The sequence below is a fragment of the Manacus candei genome, unplaced genomic scaffold (assembly GCF_025592945.1).
Source record: "Manacus candei isolate 608988 ecotype Guabito, Panama unplaced genomic scaffold, ASM2559294v1 h1tg000002l, whole genome shotgun sequence".
NCBI classification, from domain to species: Eukaryota; Metazoa; Chordata; class Aves; order Passeriformes; family Pipridae; genus Manacus; species Manacus candei.
Genome location: NW_026138050.1, coordinates 9,669,664 through 9,687,306, shown reverse-complemented (window position 1 = coordinate 9,687,306; position 17,643 = coordinate 9,669,664). Strand labels below are relative to the sequence as shown.

The window sequence follows — 17,643 nt, the reverse complement described above, 5'->3', positions numbered from 1 at the left end:
CAGACAGGGAGTAGAAAGGATGTGCTGGAAGGCTGATTTTATAGCACCAGATGTGAAAAAATGCCCTTAACAGGTTCCCATCCCAACCACTGCTGCAGGAACTGCACTGGGCTGCTGTAAATATCTCCTCCTTTGGCCTCTGCTCTCAGTCAGATCCCAAAGTCCTGTGTCTCCAGAGAGACACACGTGGCCCCAAGAACCCCCATGTCTCCCTCCACATGTCTGGACTACACTGCCAGAGCGAGCCCATAGTCCTTCACTGGCAGGGTGAGTTATCCAAGTATCCACTGCTCCCACTGCTCCCAGGGGATGCTCCCAAGTGGCCTCTCTGGGGGGCAGCTCCAGTTTTCACAGCATGAAATTACCTTTCAAACTCCCACTCGTTGCCTCCTTCTAACAGTCGTAATCCTCTCCCACGGGAAGGCAAAGGCATTCTGGATGGGGGGCTGTGGGGACTCCCTGCATCAGTCTCTAAGATCTGTAGCCCATCCTTAGGAGCAGAGCTGGGCTGCTGTTCAGAGCTCTGGTGGAGGACAGTAAACAGGAGGGACATGGCTGTGTCCCTGTCCCAGTGTGCTGCCTTGGGCTGGTCCATGTGAGACCCACCTGAAAGCAAGCACTCACAAAAAGTTTCCTGAATAGATATACAGGATTAAATAGATATTTAATCTTTTTTTTTATTATTTTCTAAAACATTTTTCACCTCAAATAAAGGAGCACAAAAAACTCAATACTGACTGAGATCTAAAATGTTTGACTTGTGTGTTCTTTCTAAGCAGCTTTCACTTTGTGAAACGTGTCAGCCTGCTGGTGAGGAAGAGCAGATCCTTCCTCCTTTGGTACTCTTTGTACAAGCTAAAAAGAAACCTTGGCCAAAATATGCCAAGGAGAAGTTCCAGTGGATTCTTTGTGGGCGGAAAGAATATGTTTATGATTTCAATTTAGAAATTGAAACATTTCGTTTTTAATGTTTCTAAACTTTTTTCCTTAGATAAATGGAGGGGAAGAAAAGCCAGAATGCCAATGAGGATACAATAAAAAACTCTGATAGCACAAGAATATGCTGAGACCAGCTCTCATTTGAGCTCCGTGTTCATCTCTGGACAACACAAGGAGGGTCACAGAGTCTGGGGATCTCTCTGTGAGTAATTTAAACTCGTGTTTAAGTCTCTCTTGTCTCTTGCAAACCATTTTACCTCTGGCAAATAGTTTCTGGTGTCCTAATTCCAAAACACTCATTTGTTATGGCCTCTGTAATGGTGTTGGATTCAAATGAGCGTGAGGTTCTATGGGGCTGCTTGATTTGGCTGATACTTGAAAGCAAAGGGTTTAACTTAAAACCAGCAAAACTGTTTCCTTAGATTGTGGAAGAGAAACAATACAACTTCACTGCTTACATGTTGGGAATGCATCCTCAATCACTACTTTTAAAAGTTAGCAAATGGAGCATGTTAGCAAGAATCAAATCCTTGGCATAACATAGCACTTATCTCTTTTCAATATTTGTTTCCATTAAATGACTGACCTTCATTTTTTTTCCTTTTTTTGTAGGCAACAGTAGAGCAACATCAGCATTTTACATTTCAGACAAGGGAATCAGATTATTTTTTATTGCTACCCCAAGACATTTGTTGTGAAAAGAACCTACAGGTAAGTTTTATAGCAGATGAAATTAGTACAAATAAGCCACAGGGCTGAAAGGCAGAAAACTGTAGAGGTAATGAATGAAATATTATATGAGAGTATCCAGTGCCAGACATACTAAAAATTCATCTTGCTGAAATACAGATTTTCTTAAAAATATTTAGCATGAATTAATGTGAATCTATATGTGCAGTTGGCTAAAATCCCTGCACTTTTTACAAGGGCACTGTCATGTAAACAGAAAAACATATGGTAGAGAAATGTATCAACACAGGAAAATAAAATACTTGCAGTAGCACATAGATTTCTTCTTTCAACATAACTAAATTTGATTTGCTTTTTAGGTAATATTTGATATTTTTCTACTTTTTTTTTGTCAGTTGGGGGATCAGTTGATTATTTCCCAATAGTTAAATGCTAAGACTCATTAGACAATTGATGAGTTGGAAAATAGGGTCTTCTTCCCTTGTACCTCACAGTGTTTGTCTGACAGAGTCCCTTCTGTGAGAATTTAACAAATAAATATTTCAAAACAGGAGAAGAGACAAAAAAGGAGACATCTTAAACCAAATACAGCCAAGTAGGTGCAGTCTGGAGTATGCTATTGCAAGGATTAAAAGTGTGCATATGGTTTCTTTAAAGCCTAGTTCTAGGGCATTATTATTACAATGACTGCAGAGAACTATTATGAATTAAAACAGCATTAAAAACTGAAAGCCTCCAACATCAATATCTGCTGCTTGATAAAACACAAACCAGTGATTAAAGTAATGATTGATAAGATGTAACTTCAAAAATCTCATTCCTGAAGATGAAAAAAGCAATGAAGACTCAGTCAATGGCATTACTTCCTGTGGCAGCTGTGGTATTGATTTCTAGCCAGCAGTCAAACTGAGAAAAGCAAAGCCAAAGAATCTGTTGTCATTATTCTTCCTGAACCTCTGTATCATAGTTAGTCTGTCAACTCCAGGGTACACTCCAAAGTTGCATATTTTAATATATATACAATTGTCAAGCTGTACAAATAGCTTTATTTTCTAATGCTCATTTTCCTTTTCTTTAATTGTGAGACAACTAATCTCTTTTTCACCATCTCGCTGAAGGTATAAATTAACTCCTGGGTGAAATTTGAAGTGTTACAGGGAATTTTAATTTTGTTTTGTTTTTCTTCCTCAAGAATCAAGTTACTTTCAGTAAACAAAGGCATTCTTGATAAAAGATCCTTTGCATTTTTATTTAGGCAAGTGTTGGGGCTGCCTATGTTTGCAATTAAATCCTTATGAATACTCTGCTGGCTAAACATGCTTCTCCAAAGAAATGCAATGAGACATCTCGTGTACATTACAGTCAGCTGTGGACAGCAGTCCTTTCACTAGTTTTGATTAATATGCCACTGTATCCTGGTAAGATTAATGAACTGTGAAGGATATGTGGACACTCTCTCTTCATTTCAAAGAAGGAGTGTGAAGAATTTAAATAAACATAACATTTGGATGGTCTGTTTTACGAGGATCCAATTGACTGTTTCAGCCTTTACAAAGCCTGTGGGGGTTTTGTTTGCTTGGTTTATAGGTGGGTTTTGAGGCTGCAACTTTTAGGCAGTGGTTATGTTGATCAAGACTGACTACAAGCCATTATTTCAACAGGCAATTAAAATTTACACCAGATGAGCTGATTTGATTTGTATTACCTACCAGGTAGTAGTATGACATTTTAGAGATGCTTTGAAAAGACAAATTTATTGTAATATGATTTCTCTGAGAGCTGCTATATAGCAGGAGTAAAATAGAAGGGTAAACAAAAAAACCCTCAACCTGAAGTTGAAAAGAAATAAAGAAAAAAGGCCTGGATGCAGCTGTAGCTTTTCTGTTACATAAGAATCATACAGAAATTTTTTATGTCCCTCAATTAATTGTAGGTCTAATACTAAGTTTGTTTTCCACCTGCAATTTTTGGCTTAAGAATTTTTTTGCCATTTGAATCATCCACAGTGCGATCTCCAGTAATTACAGTCAAAATTACCACTGTCAGCCACAGAGAATTAAGTTCATTCAAGGCTAGGAATTGCAATTGTTTCTACTGCTTGTAAGTGACAGAATGTTATAGCCCTACTGATTTTAAAGTTTTGTAAATATGAATGTGCTATTGATTAGAAACATTTTTAACTGATTTTTTTAAAAAATCTCATTTCCGTTGCTTTTTCATTCACCATAATACATGAGTCCCTCTCTGCAGGCCTACTTTACATTTTCAAGTATGTAAGCCATGCAAGACTGAAGTATGATGAGGAGCCTGGGGACTGCAATGTTTCTCTCTGTGATCAGTTGTATAGAATTGACCAATAAGCAAAAATTTCTCATCTCTGTAATAACTATTCTTTGCTCTACATGAGCTGAGTGGGCACTGAAAGTTTAGTTGTCACTAGAAAATCAGCACATCCATATCTGGTTGTAGCTATTCCTTTTTATTGCAGCTTTGGTGGAAAGGTTGCTGACTCAGGGATTCAGGGTCCTGAGTTACTCCCCTGCTCTGAGCTGGTGGCTGAGGGTCTCACACAGACATATATTTACTATTGCAGTATGGGAAGACCAGCCCAAGTGCTTTCCTCCCTAGAAGCTGCATCACAAAGTTTTGGTGCATGGATTTAGTTAATCCAGCTCATTCCCAAAGTTCTAGAATGAGCTTCTGAACAGATCTAATTTCTACCAGTTCTGGCAGATTCAGTCATTCCTGATCAAATACAGCAAACAGCAGAAGGGGAGAGAGCCCCCAGAAACAGGAAGAAAGGTGTTCCATGTTCAATCTCCAGCAATCAATTCAATAGAGCTAAAATAAGGTTTTGTTTATCAATGTTTTTTAAATTGCTACATTTTAGCTGCACGTGATGATCATCAACCAGAAATCACAAAGCACAGATCACAGCCAGGAGAGAGGTTTAAGGTCACAAGGCACAGGAACATTGGTCAATACCATAACTGCAGCCTTCAGATTAAATATTAAATATATAGGTAAATTCCCTTCCCCAACAGTCAGCAAAATATAATCATGGAGTCAGTGGCATAAATATTTTGAAAGTCTGAGGAAACACCTGTCCTGAATTATCTTATACATTTAAAGGTCAGCTCTCTAGGTAGCGGTGTCAAGGTCACAGAGCAAATCCTTTTTCTGGTCAAAAAGCTGAAAGGAGGAAAGCTGGGCTTTATCAAGCTTAAAATAGCATGGGACTTCCTTTCCTAGGGTATTCTGACAGACTTCTTTTTTTTTTTTTTTTTTTTAAATTCTGCTAACTTTGTAAACATCCTGATATTAAAGGGATCTCAGTTGTCAAATTAGAAATATGTTTGCTATGCACAGTTTTAGGTGAGTTTGCCAGAACAGGTTTAAACCTGCCTTTTTCCCCTCAGGCTGGTGGAACCCCTGGGCCAGTTTTTTGCTATCATCTAGAACTTATTTAGCAAAATAGTACATGTGTCACTTAGTCATATATGCAAGCTGTGCCTGATGGGTCAGAGACAGATAAAACCTGGGCATTTATTGCACTTGATGCAAACCTACCACTCTTAAATTTTCACTCAGTTGTTCTGTGTAATAATATGTATCAATTGTCACATAAAACCATCAGTGCAAGTTTGGCTCTTTGAAAAACAAGGACAAAATTCTTGCTAACTTCAGCAGAGCTGGGTTTTCAGGCAAAGTGAGTAGAAATCCAATCCAGTGGTGATGCTGATACCCTTGGGGACTGCTCAGGAATAGTGTGAAGAACTCCAAATGGTTCTGTCTGAAAAAAAAAATGCTGCTTTCTCTCCTATGTCTGTCCCACAGTATATTCTTTGTTATCTGTGAATCACCAAACATCCTTTGTGACGTTTATAGGGCATAGTTATAAATAACTCTAACACTTGCACATTAAACAGAAGGTGATTTACAAAGTGCTGCTCACTCTGACAGCTGTTACTACAGCATAGTCAGAGTAGATTACTTGCAAGTTTATTTTAATTATAGATAGGCCTACACTGAAATACTACAGTCACCTATTCTGTACCGGGACTGAAAGATATAGTGGTAAATAATAGAATGGGCTCTATTTGCCTGTGTGAAAGATAGAGCACGGGCTTTCATGTATCAAATTTTCACCTGGCTCTTTTTAACAGGTTTCTGATCAAGTGAATCCACACAGAATTGGTTAGACTTCAATGTAAAATGTACAGGATATTCAGAAAGACACATTTAAAATATCGAACCAAATTTCTACCTTCACAAGGCAAAATTCACCCATCAGTCTAGGGCCACTGACTGTACTTGGGTACTAATGCCAGCAAATTTTTCTTAGAGGAAAAACTGTTATCACTGATAAGTTCTGCATTTGTCCTATGGAAACAAATAATGAAATGCATCAAAACTCCATAATTCAATACTGTAGAAATTGCCTTATAGATGAGGAACTGTCCATAGATCTTGTTTAGGAATTTAGCAGGTGAATTGATTGACTCTTTGCTGGGCTTCTCAATGTCAAGAAGACAATTTTCAAAACTACTAACTCAGAGAACACTTAAGCAAATCCCATGAAGCCATTACATCACCTGAATGATTCAGAATAAGAATGTTACATGATATGGTTCATGATTCTGACCATGCATAGTGACAGTTATGAGACCAAGATTTGAACAGTCTGAATTTTGATCTCTAGAAGATCCTTACTTACAGTAAATACTGAAACTTTTGCAGCAGTCAGAAAAAGTTACATTGTTCTTTCAGGAATATGTAATTGTAATAACCTATCAGAATAATAGGTACTCCAAAAATAGTAATGAAAGACAACTTCAGTATATACACTGTAATATCTTGCACTCTGGGTTTCCTAAAATAGGTCACTGGCAGAGAATCTCTGGTTCCATATTAAATGGAAAACCTTAATAGAAAGTGCTTCACTTCTCTGAGATTATGTGACCTTCTCACCGAAAATTACTCAATAGTAGTTTCAGGTACTATTTTGGGTGATTCTGTATTTGAACAAATGTTGTCATGAAGTAGTTCTTACAGCTGAACAGCACAGCAAGGTTACATGTATGTTCTGCATCCAAACTTCAATCTGTAGCAAGTGCAGTGCAGTGGTTAACAGGTCTATATTAATGTTCTCATGGAAAGCCTGGTCAGTTGTGTCAGTCTCTCAACACCACTGTGGCTCATCAGGGCTGAACTGTTCATCATGTGCCCTCTGCTGTAGCAATGGTCATTATAGATCACTTTCTGCCCCAATGTAGATACAGATGGAATCAATTCATTACTGCTTGCCTGCTCTGGGAATGATCAGCAGTGCAGCACAGCTCAGCAACCCTAATCTCTAGGAACCATCTGGAACCACTAAGACAAACCCTATCTCCTTGCACAGGGGAGGCCAGAGTTTTGGAAGCCCTTGAGGCACATGGTCTCTCTGAGTTGCCTACAGTTACAACCAGCTGACAGAAAAGCCAGGAACAGGAATTAGGTCTTCAGCATAGCTTGTATTACTTATCCTTTCTATGAAGTGCTGAATGGAATTTTGTGGTATAATGTAGCAGCCAAACTTAGGTTTTGGTGAAAACAAACAATCTCATTGAAGGTAAAAACAGCTCCAGGAAAAAGGAGCTCACTAAAAGCCTAGGCATGATCCTGGATGGGCATAGGATGTCCAAAGAATAGTTGAAGACCATCAGATGGGTGCAAAAGCTTTGGTTTTTAACTCTAGATTTGCCTAGTAAAAGATATAGTTTAGTGTTACATGCTCTGATAAACCTCTGGGTTTTTTGGGATCAAAACTGGATTTTATAAGGTACCCAAATCCTGAAGGATCCAAGTATCTCCAAATGAGAGGAATGCATACCAACACAAATCTGCTCAGATTCACAATTTTAAGGCACTATTTTTAGGACTTTCTGCACATTGCAAAGAGTTGTAATTCTTTATTTTTAGAACCGTAGCTGTTTGCAGTAAGGTAGCATTAGAGTCCCTCAGTAAAACCACTTCCACTGCTATCAAAGTGGCAGTCAAACCTGATCCCAAGCCTGAAGGAAAGGTGTATCTCCCTCAAGTTCGAAGGACTTGCTTTTGAAACCATAGCTGAAAGAAGTCCTTTGTATGTCAAAACTTCCAAATAAAGCTAAATCCTTATTGTGTTTAACTTGGAGAACATTTTTTAAAAGTAATTGTTCATGGAAAGGATGTGGATTTTCAAACCTTATTCACATTTGCAAGTGCTTGCAAAGTCCAGCAACTTTATAGAACAGAATACAGACCTTTGAAACCACCCTTATATTTTAATTTCTTTTCAGGGTCAGTAGCTGAATCCTATTTCTGGTACTAGAACATTTGTTTTCATCTAAAAAGCTTAATACAGGAGAGCTGGAAACTGCATTGTTCTCTTGACTACGAACTTCACCTCACAGGGCCTGTATTTTTTTGCAGCTCACCATTTCATTTCCTCGGAAACTTCTCTGCCACCAGTATCTTTACAAGCAGAAACAGGGATTTTCTGTCACTCAGAAGAGAAAGGGCTGAGGTAAGATCTATTTTAATTCATAAATGGAAGCTTGGATGAGTCTTTCTGAGACAAAGAATTCCAGTTTAGGTCTGCATTTAACACAGTACTTCAAAAGCACGGGTAACATCAAGTGTTTGAGTCAGGCTGTTGGAATCAAAGGAACTGTGAAGAACTTAAAATGCTGCAAATGTGCATCCAACTCACAAAATGTGTGTCTAAAGAATTATTTTATTCTAATACTTCCATGTTTTTGGTGAAAGGATTCAACTGTATGATTCAAATAATCAGAAAATTTCATACACGTATATTTCAGTGTTTCAAACATGAAGCCCTGAAAAAACTGGAAGACTTCTTATATCTCATCACTATTCCTCTCTCTGTTTAAAATCCTCAAAAATAAGTGAACCTTCATGAACCCATTTAGCTGATTTCCCTCTTTTCCATGAAAGCAGATGCATCTAGCTCTATAGGTACAACTCCAGCTGCTTGGTTAAGTTAAGACTTTTATTAGGCAGGTTTATTGTTGTCAATAAATATGTGAAAAAGAGCAGGTTTCATCCATAAAGGCTGTGGAAACTACAGGAAGTCATACAAAGGGAATAAACCTCCCACCTTGTGCTTTATTTTAATTTGTTTCATTTTAAGGTTGTTGCCTTAAAAAAATATTTAAAGGGCTCAACATTTTATTTGTCAAATATTGCAATAGAGCAGTGTGTGTGTGGCACGGGGAGCTTGCTGGAACAGACAATGGCTCCTGGAGTACACGGTGTCTTGGCAGGAGTTGATTTGTTCCTGGACACTTTGTGGTGCCAGGAGGGAAGGGGTCCAGCTCCAAGTAAACCTGCCTTTAGAAATTACTGATGCACAGACCTTGTGCTGGCCATCAGCACAAGAGAGCAGTGAATGCCATCTCAATGCCATTTTTCTTTTTCACACAATATTTGAGATTAATAGGAGTTTTGTCCAAGTGAGGTACAGCTTCCCTAGTAGGTTAAGATCTGCCACTTCTGTTTATGTTGCCTTTTAATTGATCTCTTCTATGCTTAGAAGTTCAAAGAAAATTTTACAGATACTAGCTGGCAGAGAGAGAGGGAGAGAAAGTATTTAATTTCAAGATCTGGTTGGGTTTTAGGCTACTTTTTTAACTCTCACTCTACATGATGCAATTGCTTTCAGGCTTTCCTTCATGCTAAAGCATGACATCTATTAATTGGAGTGACATAATGCAAATGATTAATTGGGTCCTGGTCAAACCTTGTGAAATGCTGAGCACCAAAAAGCAGTGGAAAGGAAGGATGGTTGGCAATTTCAGGCCTATTTCCTGTATCTTTTCCTAAGTAATTGCTAAGCAAATTGCATCTGTTAGTAGGTAGGCAATGGCAACCAGAGGGGGGGGTTTCTTAGCTTGTTTCAGGGATTTTTTTAAGGGTTATTATAAGACCTATCTTGGCCCAAGGTTGGTAGCTTGAAAATTTACTGGCATCTTTTCTTTCAGCAAATTGAACTCAGAATTTGGAACTAACCTTGGTATCAGGAGTTTCCAAGTAATTGATAAATGAGTATCAAACTGCCTTTGCTTGGCAATCAAGAAATGTAGAGGCAATTATTGTCTTTTTAAAGACATAACAATAATGGACTCTTTGCTCATAATTACAGTGTCAAGGTCATCAGAATCTGAAAGGAAATCATATACTGCCTCTGCTCTGCTCTCTTCACTATTATAACTTATTATTTCAAATTAGGATGTTCCATATATTTCTTTGAGAAACCACTACATCTCTCTGAAGAAAAAAGCAAAAAAAAGATCTCTACTCCTGATAAGACCTTGAACTGCTTGCAAATCTAATGCTGTATTGGATTATCTTTTTTGTCTCCTTTTTGCTGATTGGAAAGAATCATGTGTTCCTGAATGCCAAGGACAGTTCTGCAAAATTGGCCAAACAAATGAACCAATAACCCCAACCTGTACACTTATCCTCAGTATAAGAAGAGAATAAAGTGAAATGTCTCTGTGTATGCAGAGACAGGGAGAGAGGAAAAAAGTTGGGTTTTTTTTAAATTGTCTTTGACATTTTCAAATAAATAATACTCAAGGAGAAAAAGCAAAACTCTTGCCCTGAAAATAAAATAAAAACCATTTAAATGCCAAATCCTAGTCACCAAACCTTAGTGCTTTAGAGGTTGGATGGCTGACCTTGAGAGAAGCCACGCTGCAGTAACTGGATGTGAGGAGGGAAGGGGCTGGAGCCAGTTATAGGAGGCACACTCAGCCCTGTGGTCACTCCTCTGTGGTGACTGCCAGCCCTGGAGGGCAGTGGAAGCCCCACAACACTCCAGTGTTGCTGGAGTGATGTCCCAGCAGCAGCTGCTCCCAGATGGGAGATGTGCTGTCCCTGACTGATTAATTTGGCCCAACGTGCTCTCACGCCTTGAGACACTTCACCAGAAAGCCACAACATCTGCACACAAATTTTTTAAGAGACTAAAATTAACTTGGGATCATTTTAGGCTACTGTAATTATACTTTGTTGGTGGAAAACTGCTTGGACTTCCTTTCTGCTTGAGTGTGACTCCTTCAGATGATCAAACCATGCCAGTAAATGGAGCAGGGCTCAGTCTGGGCCGTGGCATTAGCACCCCACTGTCACAGTGCTCACAGCTTGCACGGTCCCTGCACATCTGCCATGGGCAGCAGCACCAACCACGTGTCTGGGCATGGCTTGGGGGACAGCACAGCCACAGACTGCTCCAAACGAGCAGTTTGGATGGTGCCACTGTCTGAGGAGTGAGAACAGTTGGCTGTGTGGACATGGCATCAGCCATACCATTGACCTCAAGCCAGAAAATTATTCTCAGTTCATTCTGTTTACTCGTAGAGTTGCAGGCTTAAGGGTTTTGTCTGTGCTGAAAAATTCTGCTTTCCTATTTGGGAGCTTGCCTGCATTTTCCTGCCTCACTTTCTCTGCCACTTCAAACCACAGGGAAATCGTGTTTATCAGTTACTGGTTCATACACTGTCTTTTAGAAACTCGAACGTTTTAGCTCTCTTTGTGCAAATTCTGCTGCATGTTGAGGCCACTCATTCTGTATCATAGGTAGGGTGGTGATTGCTGTCCCACTGGTGTGCCAGGAGAGGAGAGCACAAAGAGCACCACAACATATGTGGGGCATAACTTCCATAATCCCAGAGACCAAGGACTGAAACTTGTATTCAAAACAAGTTTTGAATACAGGAGAAAGACAAGTGAAAAAAGTTTCATTCCTGAATTTAAGAGTAAAAAATAGGCTGCAATTTTAAGAGTTAAAGCATGGAGAATGTCTTCCCTGTGCATCAGGAAGTTCCACGTTTGAATCAGAATCTTCTGCAGAGTATGACACAGGGCTGAGCTTTATGGATATGGTTTTAGTGGGTCAGTAAGAAGAGGGAACCCAGAACCAGAGAAGTAAAACAAAACAACTAATATTTCTAGAATCATTCAGTTTGATCACAGAAAAAAATCTGTTTTTTAAATAAGAAGTGTGGCTTCTCGATATTTTGTTAAGAGCCATTACATGCACTCATAAATCTGTCACAAATTGATTTTCCTTAATTTAATTTTTAAATTAAATTATTTACGCTTTTTATTTAGCATTGCAAGTAGCAAGTGAAAAATAGATTATATTTAAAAATTCAATTAAAAAAAAGCAGTTAAGTGCTTAGTTCTGAAGATTCATGCTTTCATTTTGGAGGAATAGGATTTGGGTTGTTTTAATTTAATTGACAAATTCCAGAACTATCCTTAAAACTACATAAAGCTGTCTTCATTTCTTGACATAAGTGCACAGAAAATATTAACTTCCAGTCTGTATATTGATTCTTTGGTCTGAAAAAAACAGATTAATATTTCATATTATTTACTTCATATATATTTTAATTAAGACTGATACACTAATCAGTCTGCCTCAAATAATCTTCTAAAGTGTCTCATGAATACTGCTTACTTTTCTTTCATAATACTGATATGAAAAAATAATTACATTTCCAAAGCAATATATCTGAATCCACCAGTCATAACACATTTAATAAAAGACAGAAAATCTATGGGCAGGAACATTATTTTCCTTATAATCTGTTATGTTCTTGTTTCCTCCCAGACATGCACCAAGTTAAGTGCAATGCCCAAAGGTTTGATGAAATTAGGCTTTTACCAGAAGATCCAGCTTGAGAACCAAACTCAATTATCCTCAACTGAGCTTTGTTTGACAAGCTATAGTTTTCTCTCTCTAATCAATGCTAAATTTCAACTATTAGACAAGAGCTGAGGCTCCCACAGGTTGTGGATCCTCACCTGCCTTTGCAAATGAGCAGAGTCATGTGGGGGGAAGTCCAGGGTGAGCAAAGCCCAAAGGGGTGCTATCCCACACAGGGCTTTAGTCAGTGAAGTCACCAAGAATCAGATTGGTGTGGATGATTACAGTCATTTAGTAAAGCTGCCTGTGACACTGAAACATTTCCCTCAAAACAGCCTGATCAGACAGGACACTGGCTGAGAGCCACCAGAGCTCACTGCATGTATTTCACTAATACAGTTAAATACCTGTGAATTTTACAGTATGTCAAATGTATGCACTCCACACTGGAAACATGCCTCCTCCAATTTTTCCTTTGTAGGAAATTTCTGTCACAAAACATTGTATTCAGGACTTAAGCTGTTGCACGGAGTTTTTTTCACCATGAGAAAATCTGTTGAACTTGAATATATTTCTGTCACCTTTAATCTTTGTATAATATTGTACAGACCGTTTACATTTCCCATGTTGCTGTTACAATGATCATCCGAAATAGAAGGTTTTTATTTGTTATGAAGAATTGTATCCATCTGACTGACAGACCCTCACACACTCCAGAAAGCAGAGTTCCCTGTGTGTTTGCATAAGGGATGTAGAAGAGTATCTGTAGTGTTTAACCTTGCTCCTGATGAAAAAATGAGAAGTTATTACATCTATAGTGTATAAGCTACATTTGTCACGGGTTTTTCCTGCACTTCTTTATTCACAACTTCAAATTTGTTGTATCAACCGAGTTGTTGTGCTGAACACAGTAGGAGGCAGTCTTGATGTTTGCCATGAGGCTGCAGTAAGAACACATTTTTATCCTGACATAATATGTGTAAATATGTCTTTAAAAACAAGGTTATGCTATTTGTATATTTGAAGAACACATGAAGGATCACTTAGATAGACACCCATACTGCACTGATAATTGAACTAAGTAAAACACACATTGTGTTTCTGACATAGAAGAGAGATTCATTTGAAAAAGAACTTCTTGGCACTGTCTTAGACAAACAGTACTTCAAAAAATTGCCACGTGTTGAAAGTATAAAAAGTAAAAATAAGTCATTACACTTAAACTACATTATTACGTTTAAAAGAACATTATTTTTTGTTTAAAAGAACCAGTAATATGCAATTATGCAAAGCTTTCTAGTGGAATGTAGAGGAGAACTCTAGAAAAGGAAGTCTTGTTATGAAGGTAACCTGGTTTTTCAGTAGGTATGAAAGGTGTGCTTGTACCACTGGATACATTATTTTTAAAATACTGTAAGGCTTGAAGATTCCACCCCTTTAACTCCATCTAATGTGTACTCATACCCATCTGGCAATTCACGATTTCTTTACCAGTGAGTTGCCTGGAGATGCAGACAGATACTATCTAAGAAAAAGAGTGGTTTATCATATCTTCTTAGATTTTCAGATCTTAAGAAGTCAAGTCCACAGTCAGTCTAACTCATGCTAGAAGGAACACAGAGCAGGAATTTGCACTGTGAGTTCAATATATCTTAAAGGCCTCGGACTTGCTAAGCACTGTGTCCCTCCATACTTTTCTCCTGGGATTTGCCAGACATGCCTGCATGCCTAAAGTGCATTATTCCTTACAGCGAGCCAGGGCTGCCCCTCATTTCTTCAGCACTTTATGCAGTGGCTTGAATAAGTTAGACTTCCCTATGAAAGTTCAAAAACTCAGAAGTCAAAAACAGTGTAAATAAGGCACTGCTTTGTCAAGATATTCTGTTGTTTACCTTTGGCTTTATCACTAGTGACAGTAATAACCATCCTCATTTCATCTCACACTGCTGAGAATACCAGCTGAGTATAAATCAAAACCTCTCTGCAAGCCCCAGGTTGCAGAGAAGTTCGCATTGAGCTTTGACCCAAACCCTGGAGATAAAGCTCACCTCCACAGAGGGTTATTTTTCATCTGAGTTTACAGAGAACTAGTCACATTGTGTAAAATATTTCCAGTAGATGCCTAAGCAAAAAGACAGACTCCAAATATCAGTACTAGTGTGGTATCAGTGAATTAAGCTGGGGTTATCTTGAAAGGCTTAACAGAAATACTGAACCCCAGCAAGTGTTCGGGACAGAACCAGGGAGAGCTGTCCTGTAGCACGTAAGGAACTGCAAGTTCTTGGCTGTGTGCTACTATCTGACCAATGGACTTTCAGATTTCCAGCTGTTTGGAGTTATTTAAGCAAAAAGTGATCTTCATACCCTTGCTTTCCATTCTAGAACTATGGGAAGCTGCTGAATATTCAACATACATGAATCAGAAGACTGGATGATTTGGTTTATGAAATAAAATTAATGGTCAGCTGACATACAATTGATCAATTTATTTTTTTTTTGTCTACTTGAATTTGGAAATGCAAACTCTTGAAAATAGGCTTTAGGCAATGATTTTTAATAGAAAAGTGGATTTTAAACTCAGATTTTTTCCCAAATACTTACATTACTGTGATAAAAGGATTAGTGCTTGTCTTTTTTTTAATTATTATTTGTATTGTACTGTAGATTTGTAGTAGAAATTGTAAATATTTGGTCAAAGAGCAATGGTAAGTTATATGCCAGAAGTACAAGAACAGAAGTGCAGGCTTCATGCTCCTGAGTCCAACCAGACAAATAATTCTTACGGTCATTTGTTGACTATTGTCTGTTAATAGAACTGAAATGAAATGAGGCCTGACCAGCTCTACTAAAGGAGGCTTTCTGTGTAAAGTGGAATTCCCAGAGCAAATGCTTGGTTGTTGGTAGCCATTCTGAACACACCAACACACACGGCCTCAGGTTCCACTGCAGGTTAAAACTGCATGAAGCTGATTTGGGGCTTCAGTGTGCTGTTTACTTGTTGTTTGGGTTTTGCTTTTTTTTCTAGCCAAGGGCTTGAATAAAGACTTGGCAATGGACCCTGGCATTGCTAAGGAATAGTCTTCCTGACTTGCCCAAATGGAGAGGTCTGTGTTGGCAGTGAGTTCCTGGTGCTCATTCTCAGTGCCACAAAAACAGATGCATTACGTAGCTCAGTTTTGATGTGTTCAGCACTACTGTATGGCTCCCATCTCTTTGGTTTGGACTGGTTTGGGTTGGCAGGTGGTTCTGGTATAGTCAGAGGAGGCAGTTTAGCAAGGCTGCATCGTGAGCACTGCAGGTCTGGTACAGGTGGCATGAGTTAGAGAAAGCCCACGGCACACCCTGACTGCCACTGCAGAGAGCAGCCACAGCTCTCCTTGCCCAGAAGGGAGGGAGCCCAAAAGTCAACAGTCACCTTTCCTCAGCTGCTCTTAGTCACAAACAGGGAAGATCTGGACCATATTCCTTTAAGGGACCTTTTCCACTGTGCCATGCCAGGTTTGTATTCAAAGGGCATCTTCAGATTAAGTGGTGTAGACTTTCATGTTTTACTTCAAAAGAGTTTGCAGTATATAAACATTAATGCATTAATTAATAGAAATCATAATACAATGCAAATACAATTAGTTTAAAGCCAATCTATGTTTAATGACATAGCAGTTATCAAAGCTCAATTACTCTAATTAGAATTTTATTCAGTAAGGCACATTTTATTCACTAAGTGTTTGCTCAGCACTTTTCAGAATGAGTCGCAAAGACTTAACACTGATTTAGGTTGGTTTTTATACTGAGTTTCTTATTTACACATCCTCAGAAAAGAAATGAGTTGTTATTTATCTGCTTTTTAATAAAGTACCTCAATGATTTTTGCACAGTAGTAGCAAAATACCTCCATTATAACAGCCTGTGCAATTAACTGACTCATGGTTATCCTGTGTATTCGGTAATGTGCTGTTTCCACCTCTCTTCAGTCAGGGAGATGTTTCTTGCTACAAACCTGTTTGTAGCTTTTTCACATACTCAAAGCCACTGACCTGTAGCACTAAAGTGCATTAAATTAATGAGTAATTTATTCTGTGTTAGATTTTTTTTCATTTTTACTGAATGCACGTAAAACAGTAACAACTCAATTTATTGCAATAAAATCCATGATTGGCCTCATCTTGCTCCTTGGTAAAGTTATGGTTTTTTAGGGGGATTAGCTCTCTCTTGGATGAGGTTACCAACCATGTAGAGAAGGGGAGGACAGTGGATGTTGCATAACTTATTTTTCAGCAAGGCTTTTGACCCAGTTTGCCATGGTGTCCTCCAAACCAAATTCTTGAGATACTGATGAGATAGGGATGGGTGACAAACTGGCTGCAATGCCACAGTCAAAGCATTGTGACCAATGGTGCTGAGTCCAGCTGGCAACCAGTACCTGGTGGGGTCCCTCAGGGATTAGCAGTGGGATTAGTGTCATTTAATGTCTCCAGTAGTGAGCTGGAGAATGGGATGAAGTGCACTCTCAGCAAGTATGTACGTGGCACCAAACAGGCTGGAGGAAAGGGCTGCTCTTCAGAGAGACCTGGAGAGATGGGTTGAAGGAATCTCATGCAACAGGGTGAGCTGCAAAGATGCTGCTCTGCAGAAAAGTGGTTCAATATTGCAACAGGTTTCCCCCCAAGGTTACAGACTCTCTGTCCCCTGCAGTGTTCAAGACTCAGTTGGACACGGCTCTGAGCAACCTGACCTGTTTAGACCTGTTTTGAGCAAGCAGTCAGACCACCTATACTCTGAAGGTCCCTTCCAATCTATATTGCTTATTGCATAGTGCACCTTGTATGCATGAAGACTTTGAAGAATGCAACATTTTAAAAATGTATATTAATTTAGGTAATTGTTATGCACAGATCTATACTATGGCTACTGCAATGTCATTTTATTTATTTTTTTTTCTGTGAGCTAGACAATGCTTCCCACTCTTAAAAAGGATCATTTAACTGACTTTATCCCCAGGGTAAAGACACAAACATATTTTATAACTTCTCTGATTTCTCACTAAAACGCTGCTCAATGTGTTTGTGCAACTTCTATGCAATAAAAAGGCAGCATAACCTTAACTCCATGAGAATTATGTAAAAGGGCTCTAAAAGCCACAGTCCTTGAAATGGGATTATTTTAAAGAATATAAGCTGTAGGAATTTAGAGATCCTTCTTTAAAATCACAGTAATGAAATCCTAAAATAATTGACTTCATGGCAAGGGTTGGTAAAATGACCCTCCAGGTGTTATTAGGTAACCAAGGGTAGAAATAAAGGGCTTCTGGAAAC

At 38.7% G+C, this 17,643-nt stretch overlaps 1 protein-coding gene and 1 long non-coding RNA gene across 2 annotated transcripts in view; one reads left to right on the top strand and one right to left on the bottom strand.

Annotated features, from left to right (window-relative positions):
* The window catches only part of SHISA9 (shisa family member 9), a 172,252-nt gene that overhangs the window by 121,815 nt on the left and 32,794 nt on the right, over window positions 1–17,643 (bottom strand). The gene's annotated exons all lie outside the window — the stretch shown is intronic.
* Window positions 1,009–17,643, top strand: part of LOC127482231 (uncharacterized) — a 60,113-nt gene continuing 43,478 nt past the window's right edge. The window contains exons 1-3 of the long non-coding RNA XR_007908471.1: window positions 1,009–1,141; window positions 1,552–1,650; window positions 8,086–8,179. This is a non-coding gene — a long non-coding RNA (uncharacterized LOC127482231). The remainder of the gene's footprint in view (window positions 1,142–1,551; window positions 1,651–8,085; window positions 8,180–17,643) is intronic.